The 18,876-nt window shown below is 39.0% G+C and overlaps 1 protein-coding gene across 1 annotated transcript in view; it reads left to right on the top strand.

Moving 5' to 3' along the window:
- Positions 1 to 18,876, top strand: part of RALYL (RALY RNA binding protein like) — a 241,752-nt gene that overhangs the window by 22,885 nt on the left and 199,991 nt on the right. The window lies entirely within an intron of this gene.

The raw sequence follows: 18,876 nt of genomic DNA, 5'->3' as shown, positions 1-18,876 counted from the left end.
TCATCATCACCAAGCCATTGTTCATGACATGTTAAAGGGACTTATTTAAGAAAATAGAAGATCAAAACTATGAACCTAATCAACAGAACAAACAAGCAAGCAAAATATAACCAGAGGCATTGAAATAAAGAACAAACTGTCAGTAACCAGAGGGGAGGTGAGAGGAGAGATTGGGCAGATTGGGGGAAGAGTTGTCAAGGACAATGTATAAATGACACATGGGCAAAGCCAAAGGTGGGTAGGATCAAGGGTGGGAGGGGGAGATGGCTTGGGTAGGGGGAAAAATAGAGACAACTGTACTTGAACAGCAATAAAAAACTATGAAGATTAAAATGGCAATAAATTCACAACTGTCAACAACGAAATCTAAATAGCAAACTAAGCAAACCAGCAGAACAGAATCATAGATATGGAGATATTTGGAGGGTTATCAGTTGGGAAGTGGAAGGAGAAATAGGGAAAAAGGTGCAGGGATTAAGAAGCATAGTTGATAGATATGAAATAGACAGGGGGATATTAAGAATAGCATAAAAATGCAGTAGCCAAAGAACTTATATGTATGATTCATGAACATGAACTAAGGGGACAGATTGCTAAAGGGAATGAGGGTTACCAGGTAGAGGGAGAAAAAAAGAAAGAAAGAAAGTATATCATGGGAGAACTCTATTAGCAAAACTAATACAACATATTTGAAAAATAAAACATTTTAAAGTTTAAGTAGCACCTAAAAAGCAGTAAGATGTAATTTACTTGTCCAGTCTAATTTAACAATCATAATTTTTAAATGCTTATTTTGATATATTAATACACTTTCTATGCTAGTCCTTTGGGGGCTAAGAGTAAGATATGTACTTGGGGAAAAGTCAGAATGACCAATAAAAATGGAGACTGTGGCCCACCATGTCATTAAGTGATTTTTTTGATATAGTGATGCTACTACCATCAAGGAAACAGATGTTGTGAAGAGAGTTCAGAGGAACCACTAGCTTTGGTTTTCACCGTTTTGGTTTTCACCCTTTTGATTTTCACCCTTTTGGTTTTCAGGAAGCAAATCTAGGGCAATAAACCAGAATTGCACTCAGCTTTGGTTCTGGTATTTGTATATCATTTTTGTCAGACCTCAGGAGTTACCTTTTAAAAACTAAATTTTGGGAGGGGTGGGTGACACAATTTATTATAATTATATAAGTTTCAAGTATACAGTTCTACAATCCATCAGCTGTATATTGTAGTATGTTCACCACCCCACATCACCTGTCCTTCCATCACTGTGTAGGTAATGGAACAAGATAAAGGGGGATAAATTCCCCCATTACACTCTTTTACCTCTCCATGTCGTTTCCCATCTGGTAACCACCACTCTGTTGTCTATGTCTATGAGTTTGTTTTGGTTGTTTGTTGTTTTCTGTTTTGTACCCCACATATGAGTGAAATCAATGATTCTTGTCCTTCTCTGTCTGACTTATTTTGCATAACATGGATGCAGACCCTGGCTGACAGGGTCCAGGTGTTGTGGCTACAATGAGAAGTCCTGTGGAGAAAAAGGGATGGCATGGCCACTCTCTAAGTGATAGAAAGGGCCCCAAGGTCTGCCTGGACAGGCTTTTATTGCTTTTCTGGGTATATTACATTGAGAATGTTCCTCATTTACTATGCACAGGTTCGATGCAGGTGATTACCTTTTACAAATAACAAAGAAAAGAATGTTGCTAATTACTTCAAAGAGAAGGATGTTGCTGACCAAGGAGAAAAGTGGTTGAACTGGTTACATTCCATACTTAGGAGGTTTAGCACAGATTTTATGAAGTTACTTTAGAGATATGCAGTAAACATTTTCTACCTCAATTCAGGGTGAGGGAGTTTTAGCAAAAGCGAGTCTCATAGCAGCCTAGGTACAATGCAGGACTGAGTCCCCATGGAAAAACCTATCCATGGGCCTTGCTCCTGTGTGCCAGACCTCGCTTCCCACTGCCTTTTCTGAGTGGAAGCTGGGCTACATTCCCACGCCATGCAGAACAACCCTATATAGCATGAAACTTGCAAGAACTACCCATGTTGTCACAGATGCCAGTTCATCTTTTCTTATGGTTGAGTGATATTCCCTTGTACTTATCTACCACATCTTCTTTATAGGATATACTTTCTTATTAACCTATTTCATATAAAATGTCCTCATGTCATCAAATTAAGAAATTCACCTAGCCTAACTGTAGCATTCCTTTCTATTCTGACAGCCATGGTTTTATCCCTGATCTGTCTACCACATCATGTAGAGTTGATCCCACAATGCTTTATGTGAAACTATATCATGAAAAAAATGTGATATTAGTATTAAAACTGGAAACAGAGTGATGGAATCAGTTTTAAAGATGCAGCAAGTAGGAAAATGATAGTGGCATTTACAAGAAAAACACCCCTAAAATTTAGCCTGAGATTTAAAGTGCATTCCTTGGAATTGAGAGGTCCAAAGTTTGAATCCCTCTGTACCCTGCTAGCCTGTTTGTTCATCTGTATATTAGTAATAAAAACAGGGTTCCCATCATATGATGGTTTTGTTAAATGAGAAAATACCTGTAAAACCTTTAGTCCTGTGCACAGCCACAGTGACCAGCTAACAAATGACGGTCAGCACAGCAACCCCTGGTCTGGACGTTCAGCCACATGTAAGAGTTGTGTGTGATGAGCCTGCACCTCAAGTGTCACCCACCTCTGGATTAAATACTCAAAGGACACTAACAGGTTAAAAAGCCAGAACCACGGTTAGCTGTTGTGCAAAATCAATGTGAGTTTTGACATATATACAAAGGGGATGTTTTTTGTTTGTTTCAAAATAATGCTACTTTTTAATTTGGGGACATTGTTGCAAATAAGTCTTACTCTTTTTGTAGGAACTGCATGATTTATGAACACAAACTGTAATAAGCAATTTCTGTACAGTCTTTTTGAATCAGCCAGTGGGCAGCCAAATGTATCCCTGTCTGTCCTGGAATCAGTTTCATTGTTAATTCCATTTTCTATCCCCATTGTGCATATCACCACATGATCTAAATTTCTGACAGATCAATTTAAAGTGAAAAAATTACTCATTTTTAAAAAAATAATAATTGGCTTAAAGAACAAATTTGCTTATAGTTTCTGTTTTAATTAGTTTGACCCTAAGAGAATATTTATGACAACATAAATTTTTCTTTCATTTGTAAGGTATAGCCTCATAAAAGTCTTTCACTAACTGTTTCTTTATTATTAAAATTACATAATATAGCAGTTATATTTGGGGTAGTATGGATATAAATATTAATATTCCAGAGCAAAAAGGTTTATGCCATTTATTACATGCATATAAATAGAATTTTACAAGCAATATATTTAGTCCTGGAATGCCAGAATGCATTCTATCATTTTTTATATTCTGCTCTTGTAAGCCACTAAAGACATGTTGATGATTCTGATTGGAATAATCTGATCAGGGTCCCTGTATTTTGGCTATTCTACGCACAAATAGTGCTGTCTCTGAAATAGGGGAAATGATGCATGAGGGTTTAATTAGCGTGAATATTGAAGGTACAGATAAGTGTAAAAAACATGAATGGTTTGGAAGTACTATAGTATAGTACTAGTTATACCAAGGTACCCAGGAATAAACATGGAAAGAGCCAATATTAAATAAATAATTTAAAATAAAACACATGGGTTTAGAGAAGACTAATGTAAATATGCTGTTGTATGTGTCATGGCTTAAAACACAATATAATATACAAGTGTGAGATTTTATATGTATATATACAGCATCCCATTTTTCAGGGAGTTCAGTGACATTTTTACTGGCCACAAAAGGGCAAGAGAAAACTTTCACTTGTCACATTGATGGACTGCCCATCACCACCTCAGACACTTCCCGGTGCTGAGAGAAACAATGACCCTCCAAAATTAGCCTGGATGTCAGCAGCCTGGATAATTAATTTGTTGTATTTTTGCCTGTGGTGCTGTTGCAAGTTCTTCACCTGTATCAGTGTCTGCCACAAAGGGGTCATGCAATTAAATTAATGAAAGGCAGAGGAGAGAGATCCTGTGCAATTCATAATGCAGTTTCTTGAGTTGAAAACCAGTGCAATTTATACATGAAGAATTTTTAAATCCCTGTCAATATATTCTACAAATTCTACAATTCACGGCTCCTAAAATCAAAGTGAACCCAGTTGCACTATGTATCAGTCACCCTTTACCCCAATAGGAGTTTCCCAAGTGCCATCTCCCAAGTAAACCTCAGCTCATCTGCACCTGCTAATCTAAACAGGTTAAACTCTAACCTGGTTGTACCTTAATGTCCCACTTCCTTTCTTAGGCTGGTGTGCTTGGCTGGAACACTGACATTATACCCTTTTTATCAGGACCTCACACAATGAGGTTCTTTCCAGCCATTATTTAAGATCTGGGTTGAATTTGAATCAACCTTCTTTAAATAGAGGATGATGCTGTCCAACTAAGAGTAAAAAGCTTGCTCCTTTGCTCAAAACCCAAACACAGAAAGATAAAATATACATTTGGGAGTATTATTCAGGATGTTGCAATTTTATTTCTGACCTTCCTTCTTGGAGATGAGTTTTTCTGTCAGTCCCAAAATAGCACAAAGTCAAACATTATTTCCTAAAGTATTCTCCCAAAACTGCAATATTCGAACACTAACTATAGACAGACATTCCTAGCAATGTGAGAGACATGGAAGGCAGATTTGAGACCAGTTCATTTTAATTGAATAGGGAGCAGATAAGTACAATAATTAGCACACTATTCCAATTTGTTTTTTCTTAGTGCGGTAAATATACTCATATACTCGGAAGAGTTCGTGTTCTTCCCAAGGAAGCCTGAATTCCACATCAGCACAAAAAGTATGTGTTGAGTATCTTGACAACCAGCTCTGCACAAGGTGTTTGACACAGTAGCCAAACTACTGCATCTTTTATGATAAGAAGATAACATAAAAGCCTATCATCTCTTCTTAACAAGTACAATTTGGGCAATTACTTAAAGCAAGCAAAAGGACAGTATAAGACACAATTACAGACCACAATTACAGTGGAAATTTTAGTAAAATTTCTGTGTTATAAAAAGTAAGAGATTGAAAAAGCTATATGAATCTGTTGAAATGTGAACTAAACATGCAAAGTGTGTACAAATAGCTTAGATTTTCATATCACCTACCATCTCTGAATGTTACTAGGTAATTGTTTCTGTTTTCATGGAACTATAACTCCCTCAAATAAAAACTTAGAGGTTCATTTTCAGGAAGTTTACAATTGAATATGATTGTTGATTCAAAATTTTATGTCTTCACAGAAAATGCTCAATCATTTTATTGTATTTTAGTGTCCACAGTTGTAAGCCTTTTCACCTAATGTTTAGAACAATAATTGTTATTCCTGTTACCTACTTCATGACAGACATCATGTATCCCTTCACCAAGCCCTAATATGAAAGTATTTTTGAAATAAATATTTAATTATTTTTTCTCCAAATTTTGAAAGACAGAGAGTTTCTAAAATTAGTACTAAAATAAGACTACATTCATGGAGTACTTAGTAGCCAGGTTCTGTAATTAAAATTACAAGGGCAATTTTAATTTTACAGATGAGAAAATTGTGGCTTAAAGAGGTTAAGAGACCCAAGATAGCAGAGGAGTAACTGGAAGCTACACTAACCTCCCCCCCAGGGCCAATTTAGAATTACAACCAGATTATAGAAAAATCATTCTGAATAATCAACTTAACACTAGCTGGAGAGAAGCCTTACAACAACAGACAGACAGAAAAAGCCACATCACCACGGTGTGACTGGTAAGTAATGCAGAGGAAGCAAAAGAGGGCTGACTGGGATGCCACATGCAACAGCTAAAGCCCTGGAAGGATTTTCAGTGGCTGGTGGGTTGCTCCTGCAAAGTGTGAGGTCTAAACACCAATATGAGCGCCAAAACTTACAGCACAAAAACCAGAACAGGAGCCCTGGCTGGTGTAGCTCAGTGGATTGAGCATGGGCCTGTGAAGCAAAGGGCTGCTGGTTCTGTTCCCAGTCAGGGCACATGCCTGGGTTGCAGGCCAGGTCCCCAGTAGGGGACACATGAAAGTCAACCACACATTGATGTTTCTCTCCCACTCTTTCTCCTTCCCTTCCCCTCTCTCTAAATATAAATAAATAAAATATTTTTTAAAAAACAGGAAAGGATAACATCCAGTTGTGAAAAGCATTAGGGTTTCTGTCTGTCAGGGATAGAATATTGGAGATCCAAAGACATAAAGGGTCAATGCATAAAATTTTATTTACAGACACTTACCCTTGGCTGCAGCAGCAGGAGGACAGAATAGACTAGGAACTCTCGAGGAGAGTCTAGGGCTGATGGCTCTGGGGAAAGAGCCAAAGAAACAGTTGCCAGATTTCTCGTGCTGAGTCATTCCCCATACTGCAGGAGCCACCTTTCTCAGGCAGAGAAAGGTGTTGTTAGCCTGAGGGGAAGCAGTAGCCATACCTACAGGAAATATTCTGCTACACACTGTGGTGCTTAAGCCTTGCTGGTGAAGAGAAGAGCTGGAAGACATTCACAGATTAACTCTACAGAAGGCCTACAGGTAGAGGCAGATTGTTGGGAGCTCTGAGCCTTGTGGGCCTTGTGGTAGTAAAATTCATCCAGTCTTAGTGTGCAGCCTCATTCCTTCTGAATATGCCCAGGCCCAGCAGAGGGAGCCAGATGCTATGGATCAGTGATAGCTCCAAAAAGATTGTCCATGGCAAGTCATAGGCAGGGTTTGACTTCCCAGAGTCTTGCAGATCTACTTAATTCATAGAAACAAATAAAGCAGCCAAAATGTAAAGACAAAGATGCAGACACCAAATGAAAAAACAAGAGAATTCTCTAGAGGAAGTGTTGGATGATATGGAGGCAAGCAATTTATCAGTTAGTTTAGAGTAATAATTATAAGAATACTCAAGAGCATGAAAAAAACATAGAAACAATAAAAAAGACTGCTCAGAAATAAAGAATGTGACATCTGAGATAAATAATACACTACAAAGAATAAACAGAAAGTAGATAAAGAAGATGATTGAATCAGTGATTTGGAAGTCAAGGTCCAAGAAAACACCCAGGCACAGCAGCAGAAAGAAAAAATATTTTTTTTTAAAAAGAGGAGAGCTTAAAAAACATTTTGGACATGAAACATAACAACATCTGCATCATGGGAATTAAATGACAGGAAGAGAGCAAGCAAGGGATCAAGGACCTATTTCAAGAAATAACAACTGAAAACTTCCCTCATCTCATGAAGGATAAAGACACAGAAGTATAGGAAGCTCAGAGAGACCCAAACAATTTGGACCCAAAGAGGTCTACATGGAGATATATTATAATTAAAATAAGAACGCTTAAAGACAAGAAGAGAATCATAAAAGCCACAAGAGAAAAGAAGATAATTAACTGCAAGGGAGCACCAATTAGACTGTTTCCTGATTTCTCAACAGAAACATTGCAAGCCAGAAGAAACTGGCATGAAATATTCAAGGTGATAAAAACCAGGGACCTACAATCAAGGCTACTTTACCCATTGAGGCTACCTTTTAAAATAGAAGGAGAAATAAAGAGCTTCCCAGACAAGAAAAAGTTAAAGGCGTTTCTTAACCTGAAACCAGTACTGCAACAAGTGCTAAGGGGCTTGCTTTAAGAAGAAGAAGAGAAAGGGGGGGGGGGGAGGACAGAGGAAATAAAACAATAAAATGGCACAAAATTCATATCTATCAATAAACACTTTAGAGATGGTGGTGAGGTAGTTGAAAGGTGAACCCACTTGCCCATGCACTGAACTGGAACACCTAGCTAACCTGATGAACAGAGTGAACAGCCAATGGAATCCCAGCTTATATCAAGTTTGTAAGCCAATGATTGCAGAGGACATTAAATAAACAAGCAATCAAAATATAAGCAGAGACATAGAAATAAAGAACAAACTGACAGTAACCAGAGGGGAGGTGGGAGAGGATAATGGTGGGGAAAGGGGGAAGGGTTGTCAAGGAATATGTGTAAGGGACCCAGGGACAAAGCCAAAGGGAAATAGGATCGAAGGTGGAAAGTGGGAATGGCTAAGGTGGGGAGGAGTGGGAAAAGAGAAATGGAGACAACTGTATTTGAACAACAATAAGAAAGACACAGAGAAAAACAGATAGGAGATTCTGTACACCAAAGAAGGTCCCTGGGACATGCCCTGGGACCATGGCTGCCATGGTCCCTGGGCCAGGCACAAGGGACCACAGCTGCTGCAGGAGCTTTGGAAGAGAGCAGGGTCAGCAATTTTAACTTTGCATCCCCCTCCCCTCCCAGACCTGGGTAGCCTATCCAGCACCAGAAGTGACCTGGATGCCTTAAGTCATTGTGGGGGGTTGGGGGAGATAAAGATGCAGTGGGAGACCTACAGAAGCAGTGTTGCTCAGCTGTGACTGGGGTCACCAGCTGAGACAGTACCAGAAAAATTGGGGGGCTGGGTGATGCCTGGAGATGGGAGAAGAGCTGGGCCACAATGGACCCTGATCCACATAGTCTTGGAACTGGTCAGAGTTGGGTTGCATGAAAAGAGCAGGGTGGTGCAAACATGGGGAATTCATACACACACACACACACACACACACACACACACACACACACACCTCTCAACCACAGTACAAGGAACTCTGGCATGCCCCTGCTGGGCCAGCAAAAAGGGAGGAGGGGTGTGAGTTGTTCCCACTCAGTGCACCTCATGGACTAATCAAAGAGGTGGCAAAATGAGGTGGATTAAAGGTGCCACTCTGGCACATATGGACAGTGGGGCCATGCAATGCTGTGAGGGCTTGGGCTGGAGACTAGATACCTGTGAATATTCCAGCCCAAATGCAGCCACCAACTCAGAACCACAGGAAAGGAAAAAAAACAATGGAACCCAGTCCCCATCTGTCAACAGCATCCAGGAAGACCAGAAGAACCCACTTGGCAGGTTTAAAGTCAACAGGATACTTTTTTTTTTCTTCCAAGTGTAAAATAACCTGGAGCTGTGAAAGGCAGATTCAGAGAGAAATCAGAAGATTAACTCCAACAACTGATACAAAATTCACTTTGCTATCCTACATAATTTGTATTTTGTTTTTTACTTTTTATATTTTAATTTTTTGTCATTATTATTTTTATTATTATTTTAATTTTTATTTATTTTCTTTCCATATAGTTTTCTTTGTTTGATTTCATTGTATGACTGCTTTTCTTTGTTCTCCCTCTCATAATGCATTTTAATTTCCTTCACATCATTTGTATTCCATTAATACACTATTCTTGGTCTTTTAATTTTTTTCTCCATAAATTACTTTATCATCATTTGATTACAGTTTGCATTTTCTCCCCACCACTGCCTCCTACCCCAGCCAAACCCACCTCCCTTCCTTGCTTCCACCCTCTCCCTTGGTTATGTCCATGTGTCCTTTATAGTAGTTCCTGAAAAACACTTCTCCCCCCACTGTCCCCTCCTCTCTCCCCTCTGGCTATTGTTAGATTGTTCTTAATGTCAATGTCTCTGGTTATATTTTGTTTGCTCTTTTCTTTTGCTTTAACTTAGGTTCCAGCTAAAGATGATATCATGTGGTATCTGTTCCTCACTGCATGGCTTATTTCACTTTGCATAATGCTCTCCAGTCCCATCCATGCTGTCTCAAAGGATATAAGCTCCTTCATTCTCTCTGCAAAGTAGAATTCCACTGTGTAAATATACCATAGATTTTTGAGCCACTTATTTGCTGATGGGCACTTAGGTTGCTTCCAGCACTTGACTATTGTAATTTGTGCTGCTATGAACATTGGGATGCATAGATTCTTTTGGATTGGTATTTCAGGGCTCTTAGAGTATAATGCCAGCAGTGGAATTGCTGGGTCAAAAGGCAATTCCATTTTTAGTTTTCTTAGAAAATTCCATACTATTTTCAACAGTAGCTGTACCAGTCTGCATTCCCACCAACAGTGCAATAGGGCTCCCTTTTCTCCTCGTCCTTTCCAACACTTGTTTGAGATTTGTTTATGATGGCCATTCTGACCAGTGTGGGGTGGTATCTCATTGTGGTTTTAATTTACATCTCTATGATGGCTAGTGATGCTGAGCATTTTTTCACATGTCTCTCGGCCCTCTGTATGTCCTCCTTGAAGTGTCTGTTAAAATCTTATGTCCATTTCTTAACTGGGTTGCTTGTCTTCTTAAAGTTGTGTAAGGTCTTTATATATTTGGGAGATCAAACCCTTGTATGAGGTATCATTGGCAAATATTTTCTACCATATGGTTGGTTCTCTTTTCACTTTAATGCTGTTTTCTTTAGCCATGCAAAAGTTTTTTTTTTAATTTGATGAGATCCAATTTGTTTATTCTTTCTTTTATGTTCCTTGCTTTAGGGGACATATCAGTGAATGTCCCTGTGTGGAATGACTGAGATTTTTCTGTGAATGTTTTTCTCTAGGAATTTTATGGTGTCATGACTTATTTTTAAGTTTTTTATTCACCTTGAATTTTTTGTGTGTGTATGGTGTAAATTGGTGATTGAGTTTATTATTATTTTTGTGCGTGTAGAAATCCATCTCCCAACACCATTTGTTGAAGAGGTTATTTTTATTGTTTTATGCTTTTTCCCCCTTTGTCAAATATTGATTGACCATAGACACTTGGGTTTATTTCTGGGCTCTCTGTTCTGTTCCATTGGTCTATGTGCCTTATTTAAATCTTCCAGTCCGTGAGCATGGTACATGCTTTCATCTGTTTGTTTCTTACTTAATTTCTCTATTCAGTGTTGTGTAGTTTTCTGAGTACAAGTCATTTACCTCCTTTGCTAGGTTTATTCCTAGATACTTTATTTTTCTTGTTGCTATACCAAATGAGGTTTTTTCCTGATTTCTGTTTCTGATATCCCATTGTTGGTGTACAAAAGTGCCTTTCATTTCTGAGTATTGACTTTGTATCTGCTGTTCTGCCAAATTCACTTGTTAAGTCAAGTACTTTTTTGGTAGAGTCTATAGGATTTTCTATGCACACTATCATGTCATCTGCAAACAATGACAGTTGTACTTCCTCCTTTCCAGTTTGGAGGCTTGTTATTTTTTTCTTGTCTGATTGCTGTGGCTAGGACACCCAATACTATGTTAAATGGGAGTGGTAAAAGTGTTCATCCTTGTCCTGTTCCTGATCTTAATGGAAGAGCTCTAAGTTTTTATTAATTGAGTATAATGTTTGCTGTATTTCTATCATATATGGCCTTCATTATGTTGAGGAATACTTCCTCTATTCCCACTTTGCTGAGTGTCTTCATCATAAATCGTTGCTGTACCTTATCAAATGCTTTTTCTGCATCTATTAATAGGACCATGTGATTTTTGTGTTTTATTTTGCTTATGTGGTGTGTTATGTTTATTGATTTGCAAATATTGTACCATCTTTACATCCCTGAGATGAATCCCACTTGGTCATGGTGTATGATCTTTTTAGTGTATTGCTGGAGGCAGTTTGCCAATATTTTGTTGAGGATTTTAGCATTTATTATTATCAACAATATTGGCCTGGATTTATATTTATTTTTTCTGTCTTTATCTGGTTTTGTGATTAGGATGATGCTGGCTTCATAAAAAGAGTTTTGAAATCTTCCATATTTTCCAATTTTTTTTGAATAATCTGTGAAGGATGAAAGTTAACTCTTCCTTAAATGCTTTGAGGAAACTTCTTGTGGAACTGTCGAGTCCAGGGCTTTTGTGTGTTGGGAGTTTTTTTTTTATTTCTGCTTCCATTTTGTCACTTATAGGTCTGTTCAAGCTTTCTGCTTCTTCTTCATTGAGTTTTGGAAGATTATATTTCTCTAGGAATTTATCCGTTTCACCTACATTTTCAATTTTTTTTAAAAAATGTTCTTCTATGAAGAACTATATACATTTCTTGGCATATAGTTCTTCATAGTAATTTCTACAGTCCCTTGTATTTCTGTGGTATCAGTTTTAATCTCTCCTCTTTCATTTCTGATTGTGTTTATTTTGGTCTTCTCTCTTTTTTTCTTGGAGGGCTTGCTGAAAGACTTGCTGATTTTGGTTATCTTTTCAAAGAACCAGTTTCAGAATTCATTGATCCTTAGAATTGTGCTTTTGATCTGTATGTCATTTAATTCTGCTCTGATCTTGGTTATTTCCTTCCTTCTGCTTGCTCTGGTTTGTCTTTGTTGTTGTTCCTCAAGTTCTTGTAGGCATAGGGTTAGGTTATTTACTTGAAGTGTTTCTATCTTTTTTAGGTAAGCCTGTATTGCTATGAATTTCCCTCTCAGGACTGCCTTCACTGTTTCCCATAAGTTTTGGATTGTTGTGAGTTCATTTTTTTTTATTTCCTGAAACTTCTTGATTTCTTCCCTAATCTCATTCTTGATTCATTCATTGTTTAATAGCAGGCTATTCAATCTCCATGAGTTTCAGTATTTGGGTATTTTTTCCTTTGGGTTGTTTTCTAGTTTTTGTCCCTTGTGGTCAGAGAAAATGCTTGATGTAATTTCAGTTCTCCTGAATTTGTTGAGGCTTGTTTTGTGTCCTATCATGTGGTTTATCTTTGAAAATGTTCCATGTGCAGTTGTAAAAAAATGTGCATTTTGCTTCTTTGGGATGAAAGACTCTCTATATACCAGTTAAGTCCATTTCATCTAGGGCATTGCTCATTGCTACAATATCTTTGTTGATATTTTTTTTGGAAGATCTGTCCATTTTTTACAATGGGGTGTTAAAATATTCTACTATAATTGTGTTGCTGTCAGTATCTTTCTTGAAGTCCTCCAAGATTTTCTTTATGTATTTGAATACTCCTATGTTGGGTGCGCATATATTTACAATATTTATGTCTTCTTGGTGGATTTTTCTCTTGAGTATTATGAAGTCACTCTCTGGGTCTCTTTTTATGGCTTTTGTTTTGAAGTCTATTTTGTCCAATGTGAGTATTGCTACCCCAGCTTTTTTCCCCTGTTTTTTTTTTTTTTTTGTATGGAATATTTGTTTCTAGCCCTTCACTTTCAGTCTGTGTAGGTATTTTGTTCTGAGGTAGATCTTTTGGAGAAAGTATATGTGTGGGTAATATTTTTTCCATTCCACTATTCTCTGTCTTTTGATTGGGGCATTTAATCAATTTATAGTTAAGGTTATTATTTAAGGTACTTATTCATTGCCATTTTTCATACTGTGTTCCTCTCTCTTTCACTGTTTTCTTGTTCTTAGAGTAAATCCTTTAGTATCTCTTATAGTGCTGGTTTATAGGAGATATATTTTTGACACTTCTTTTGTCTTGGAAGCTCCTTATTTGGCCTTCCATTTTAATTGAGAGCCTTGCTGGATAGTGTAGTCTTGGTTGCAGGCCTCTGGTTCTCATTACTTGAAATACTTCTTGTCATTGTCTTCTGGATTGGAGTGTTTCCATTGAGAAGTCAGCTGCTAGTCTCATCAGGGTTCTCTTGCATGTTATTTCCTGTTTTTCCCTCGCTGCCTTTAAGATTCTCTCTTTATCTTGGAACTTTTGCATTTTAATTAGGATGTGTCTTGAAATGGGCCTCTTTGGGTTCCTCTTGATTGGAACTCTCTATGTTGCCTGGATGTGTGTGACTTTTTCTCTCATGAAATTAGGGAAGTTTTTTATTATTACTTTTTCAAATAGGTTTTCTATCCATTGCTCTTCTTCTTCTCCTTCTGGTATCCATATTATACAGATATTATTACATTTCATGTTGTTCTTCATTTCCCTTAAACCCTCTTCATTATTTCTGAGTCTCTTTTCCTTTTCTTGCTCATTCTAGGCTTTTTATTTCTGCCTTGTCCTCCAGCTTGCTGATCTGATCTTCTGTCTCATGGATCCTGTGTTTGATTCCTTCTACTGTGTTCTTCAGTTCAGAAGTTGTATTCTTTACTTCATCTTGGTTCTTATTGATAGTTTCTATTTCCTTTTTCATGATGATGTAGTTTGCAATGAGTTCATTGCAGTTTCCCTGTAGCTTTTGGTAATTTTCTGTGAGCTCATTGAGCATCCTGATAACCATTATTTTGAACACAATATCTGATCGTTGAGTTGCCTCTGTTTTATTTAGCATTCTTTCTGAGGCTTTCTCCTTTGTTTTCATTTGGGGATTGTTTCTTCATCTTACCAATTTTTGTGAGTCTCTTTTTGTTAGCCTTTGCTTCTTAAATTGATTTGTTCTGACTCCCTGGGTTTATGGTCTGAATTTGTATGGTAGAAAATCTGTGGAATTCAGTGGTGCTGTCTCATTGATCTTCTGAGCTCACTAGCCTTGGGCTGTTGTTTTTGTTGGCTATGTACATCTCTGGGTTTTGATTGTTGTTGGTTCTTTCTTTGGTGGGTCCTTCCCACCAGCTGGTTAACTTAGGGTCACTCCATCCACTTCTTTTTATTTTATTTTATTTTATTTATTTATTTATCTTTAGAGGGGGAGGGAAGGAGAGAGGGAGAGAAACATCAATGTATGGTTGCCTTTTGTGCATCCCCTGCTGGGAACTGTCCTGCAGGGAACCCGCCTGCAACCCAGGCATGTGCCCTGACCGGGAATCAAACCGGGATCCTCTGGTTCGCAGGCTTGCGCTCAATCCACTGAGCTACACCAGCCAGGTACTTCTTGTATTCTGTTGTGCAGGTGTGGGCAGGTTCTTTTGAAGCTGGTTATTGTGTGTGTACATGGTTTTGAGGATTCTCTGTTGCTTTTGTTCATTTGTTTGTTTTGAGTAATTTATCCACCATTAGTTATATTTCCAGATAGGTCCTGGATTGAGTTAGTATGACTTCCATTCCCTCCTCCACCTTCTTCTGTTGTTATCTGTTGGTGGTATTTTTGTTAGTGGGTTTCCTCTTCCAGCAGCTACCCTGGTGTTCACATCTTCCACCTTCTCTTTTTTGTGATCAGTTGGAGGGGAAAGGCAAAATAGTTTAAGAAAGCCGGAGTGTATTCTATGACATTTAAAGTACCAGGCTGTAGAGAAGGGATAGGAAATCCTTTGCATATGCATAGTGTTAACCATGATATTTCACTCAACTGGTCGTTTTTAGGAAAGGGAGGGGAGTAGATAAGACTCTTGTTGGAGGAAGAAAGGATTGTGAGTTGTGTCTAGGAAGCAGTGCGCTTATGGGGAGTCAGATTATGAGGTAAAGTGAGAATAAAGGATAGAAAATAGGTGTAGTGTGTGAGAGAATAGAGTTAACTGAAACAGTAATAAAGTTCAGGAACCTGTGAAGTAGGCTAAGACCTGGGAGTAGTGCTGTGTAGTATTTATAATTGTATGGAACAACAATTATGTGCAATAATAATGGAACAACAATCATATGACAGATTCTATGTGATATGGATAAAAAGAATAGGAAGTGCCCTGGCTGGTGTAGCTCAGTGGATTGAGCTCGGGCCTGCAAACCAGATGATCTCGGTTCGATTCCCAGTAAGGGCACATGCCTGGGTTGCAAGCCAGTTCCCGGCAGGGGCCAGTTCCCAGCAGGCGATGCATGAGAAGCAACCATACATTGATGTTCCTCTTCCTCTCTCCTTCTCTTCCCCTCTAAAGATAAATAAATAAAATATTTTTTAAAAGAATAGGAGGTTTAGGACCTAGAATAGTGTGCTAATAAGACACAAGTGAAGTGAAAGACAGTAAATTAAAAATACACTATAAATGAGACAACAAGGGAAAGGAGTCAAACAATGCAATTTAACCAATCAAGCAAAAAAAGACTAAACAGATAGAAGAGAAATGCAAAAATACTAATAAGATGAAAGATGTAAGAATAATAAGAAAATAATAGTACAAATATACAGTAATGTGCATGTTCTCTGGAGTAGCTAAGTGGAATTTGTCTCACTGTCTCAGCTCTTAGGGTGACCCCTCTTTGGGTCCAACTCTGCTCTTTTCACAGTTCTAGGTTTTATTGTCTCAATTGTGGGAATTAAAAAAAAAGGAGAAAGATGGAGTAAAAGATAAAAAGGGAGATAAAGGAAGAAAGAATAAAAAAGAAAGAAGGAAAGAGAAGAAGGAGTTAAAAGAGAAAAATTACTTTAAAAGAAAATATCCTCCTGCTGGCTTCAAACTGTCCAAGCCATTTCTGCTGGAATTCCTGGTTGCAACAGGCTCGGGGCGGAGGGGGGATTGGTTTTGCTTTTCTCTCTCCCCGAGAGGCACTCTTCACGGTTGCTCAGCCCCCAGCCCAGTTCCTTGGTGCACTGTGGGGACCCCATTTCCCTTCTGCACCTAGCCTAGGCCTTCAGTCCACCAGTTGCACTGTTGTTGAGTTCCACCAATTAGCGGCAGTTTACACACCCACCTGTTGCTCTTTGCTATCCTAGATGCTAGGGACTCTCAATGCTCTTTCAGACTAGTTTAGACCCCTCACTATGTTAAGGCTTCCTGGGGATTGCTGACTCCCTGAGCCCTGCAGTGCTCCTCTGCATGGGGCATTCTGCTTGCCTCTTAGAGAGACAGTTGGCCCAGCAAGACAGGGGTGCCATCATGGCTGCCACAGCAGATGCCAGTGTGTGCCTTCTCTGCTGTTTTTCCTTCTCTGCTGTTTTACAGGGGTTGGATGGGAGGTGCCTCTGGGTGGCGGGGTCAGGAGCGCTCTGTCCAGGACCTGCAGGTGTGGAGGGACGATCAGCTGCCAGTCCCACAAGTTCGGTTTCACAGTCCCTGATGCTGCTGGCTTATGCTCAGGGACTTCAGTGATGCACCCTCTCCCCAGGGCTTTAGATGTGGGTGCAGGGCCTTCTGAGGTGCACAATCTCCCTGGGCCTTCAGATGTTAGCACAGGGCCTTCTGCATCACCACAGGAGTGCCACATGGCTGGGTGGGGAGAAGGCTCAGTTGGCTGCTGCAGGAGAATTCCACAAACAGCCCCTGAGTGTCTCTTTTTTCACTTTTAAAAATATTTATTTAATTATTTTCAAGTACAGTTTTCTGTCTATTACTCCCATCCTATCCCACCCCCCATGCTCCCCCTCCCTCCCATTCCCACCCTTCTTAGTTGTTGTCCATGTATCCTTTATATTTTTTCCTCTAAATCCCTCCCCTATTTCCCCTGAAATTCCCTCCCCTCTCCCCTCTGGTCGCTGTCCCCCTGTTCTCCATTTCAGTGTCTTTGGTTATATTTTGCTTGCTTGTTTGTTTTGTTGTTTAGCTTCCTGTTAAAGATGAGATCATATGGTATTTGTCCTTCAACACCTGGCTTATTTCACTCAGCATAACGCTTTCCAGTTCCACATAGACCAATGGAGCAGAATAGAGAGCCCAGATATAAACCCAACTCTCTACAGTCAATTAATATTGGACAAATGGGGCAGTAACATAAAATGGGGTAAAGATAGCCTCTTCAACAATTGGTGTTGGGAGAACTGTACAGCTACGTGCAAAAAAAATGAAACTTGAGCACCAACTTACACCATACACCAAAATAAATTCAAGGTGGATAAAAGACTTAAATATAAGCCATGAAACCATTAAAGCCCTAGAGGAGAACATTGGCAGGATAATCTCAGATATTCCACACAGCAATATTTTACTGATACATCCCCTAGAGCAAGGGGCATAAAGGAAACAATAAACAAATGTGATCTCATCAAAATAAAAAGCTTCTGCATGGCTAAAGAAAACAGCATTAAAATAAAAAAAAACAACTGTATGGGAAAACATATTTGCCAATGATACCTCAGACAAAGGTTTAATCTCCAAAATATACAAAGAACTCACACGACTTCACTCTAAGAAGACAATTAACCCAATTAAAAAATGGGGAAAGGACTTGAACAGGAACTTCTCCAAGGAGGACATACAGAGGATCCAGAGACACATGAAAAGATGCTCAATATCACTTGCTATCAGAGAGATGCAAATTAAAACCACAATGAGATACCACTTTACACCAGTCAGAATGGCTATCATAAACAAGAGCAATAAATAACAAATGTTGGAGAGGGTGTGGGGAAAAGGGGACTCTAGTCCACTGTTGTTGGGATTGCAGGATGGTACAACCATTGTGGAAAACAGTATGGATTTTTCTCAGAAAACTAAAATTGGACCTGCCTTTTGACCCAGCAATTCCACTGCTGGGATTGTATCCTAAGAACCATAAAACACTAATCCCAAAGAACCTATGCACCCCAATGTTCATAGCAGCACAATTTACAATAGCCAAGAGTTGGAAGCAACCTAGGTGCCTGTCAGTAAGTGAATGGATCAAAAAACTATGGTACATATACACAATGGAATTCTATGCAGCAGAGAGAAAGAAGGAGCTCCTACCTTTCACTTTTTGTTTTTGAAAAATTCCTCCTCTCCCAGCCTTCTGCTCTCACACAGCCCAATTCTCCTACCATACAGGGGACTCTCTGGGTTAGTGCCCCATCACAGCCCAATTCTCAACTCTTCCCAACTGGCACACACAACCCCTTTGCCACTTTGTCTTTATTCTCCTCCCTGTGACTTCAAGCAACCAGGTCTCTCCTGCTGCTGCTCAAACCTTGTTTGGCAGGGGATGGAGCTGTTGACCTGGCTCTCTCCCAGGAACTGTGCTGTAGACCCAGAAGGCACTGAGACTGGACTGCAGCTGCCCTGGTACTAATTTTTACTCTTTTTATTCAAACCATATATTTTTGTTATATTCTAATTGTTCCAATTCCCACAAAGCACCCTTCCCTGGTCTTAGTCCATTTCACTATATGCTTGAGCTTTATTACTGCTGTGGTTAATTTCATTCTCTCGCACACTACTCCTAGTTTCTGGCCCTTACTCTTATTATATCTCACCATCTAACTTCACATAAGTTCTCTGCTTTCTGAAAT

Source organism: Sturnira hondurensis, unplaced genomic scaffold (genome assembly GCF_014824575.4).
Source record: "Sturnira hondurensis isolate 20B ecotype Veracruz unplaced genomic scaffold, ASM1482457v3 Scaffold0006571, whole genome shotgun sequence".
NCBI classification, from domain to species: domain Eukaryota; kingdom Metazoa; phylum Chordata; class Mammalia; order Chiroptera; family Phyllostomidae; genus Sturnira; species Sturnira hondurensis.
Note: the sequence above shows the minus strand (reverse complement) of the source record. Positions and strands in the feature narration are given on the sequence as shown.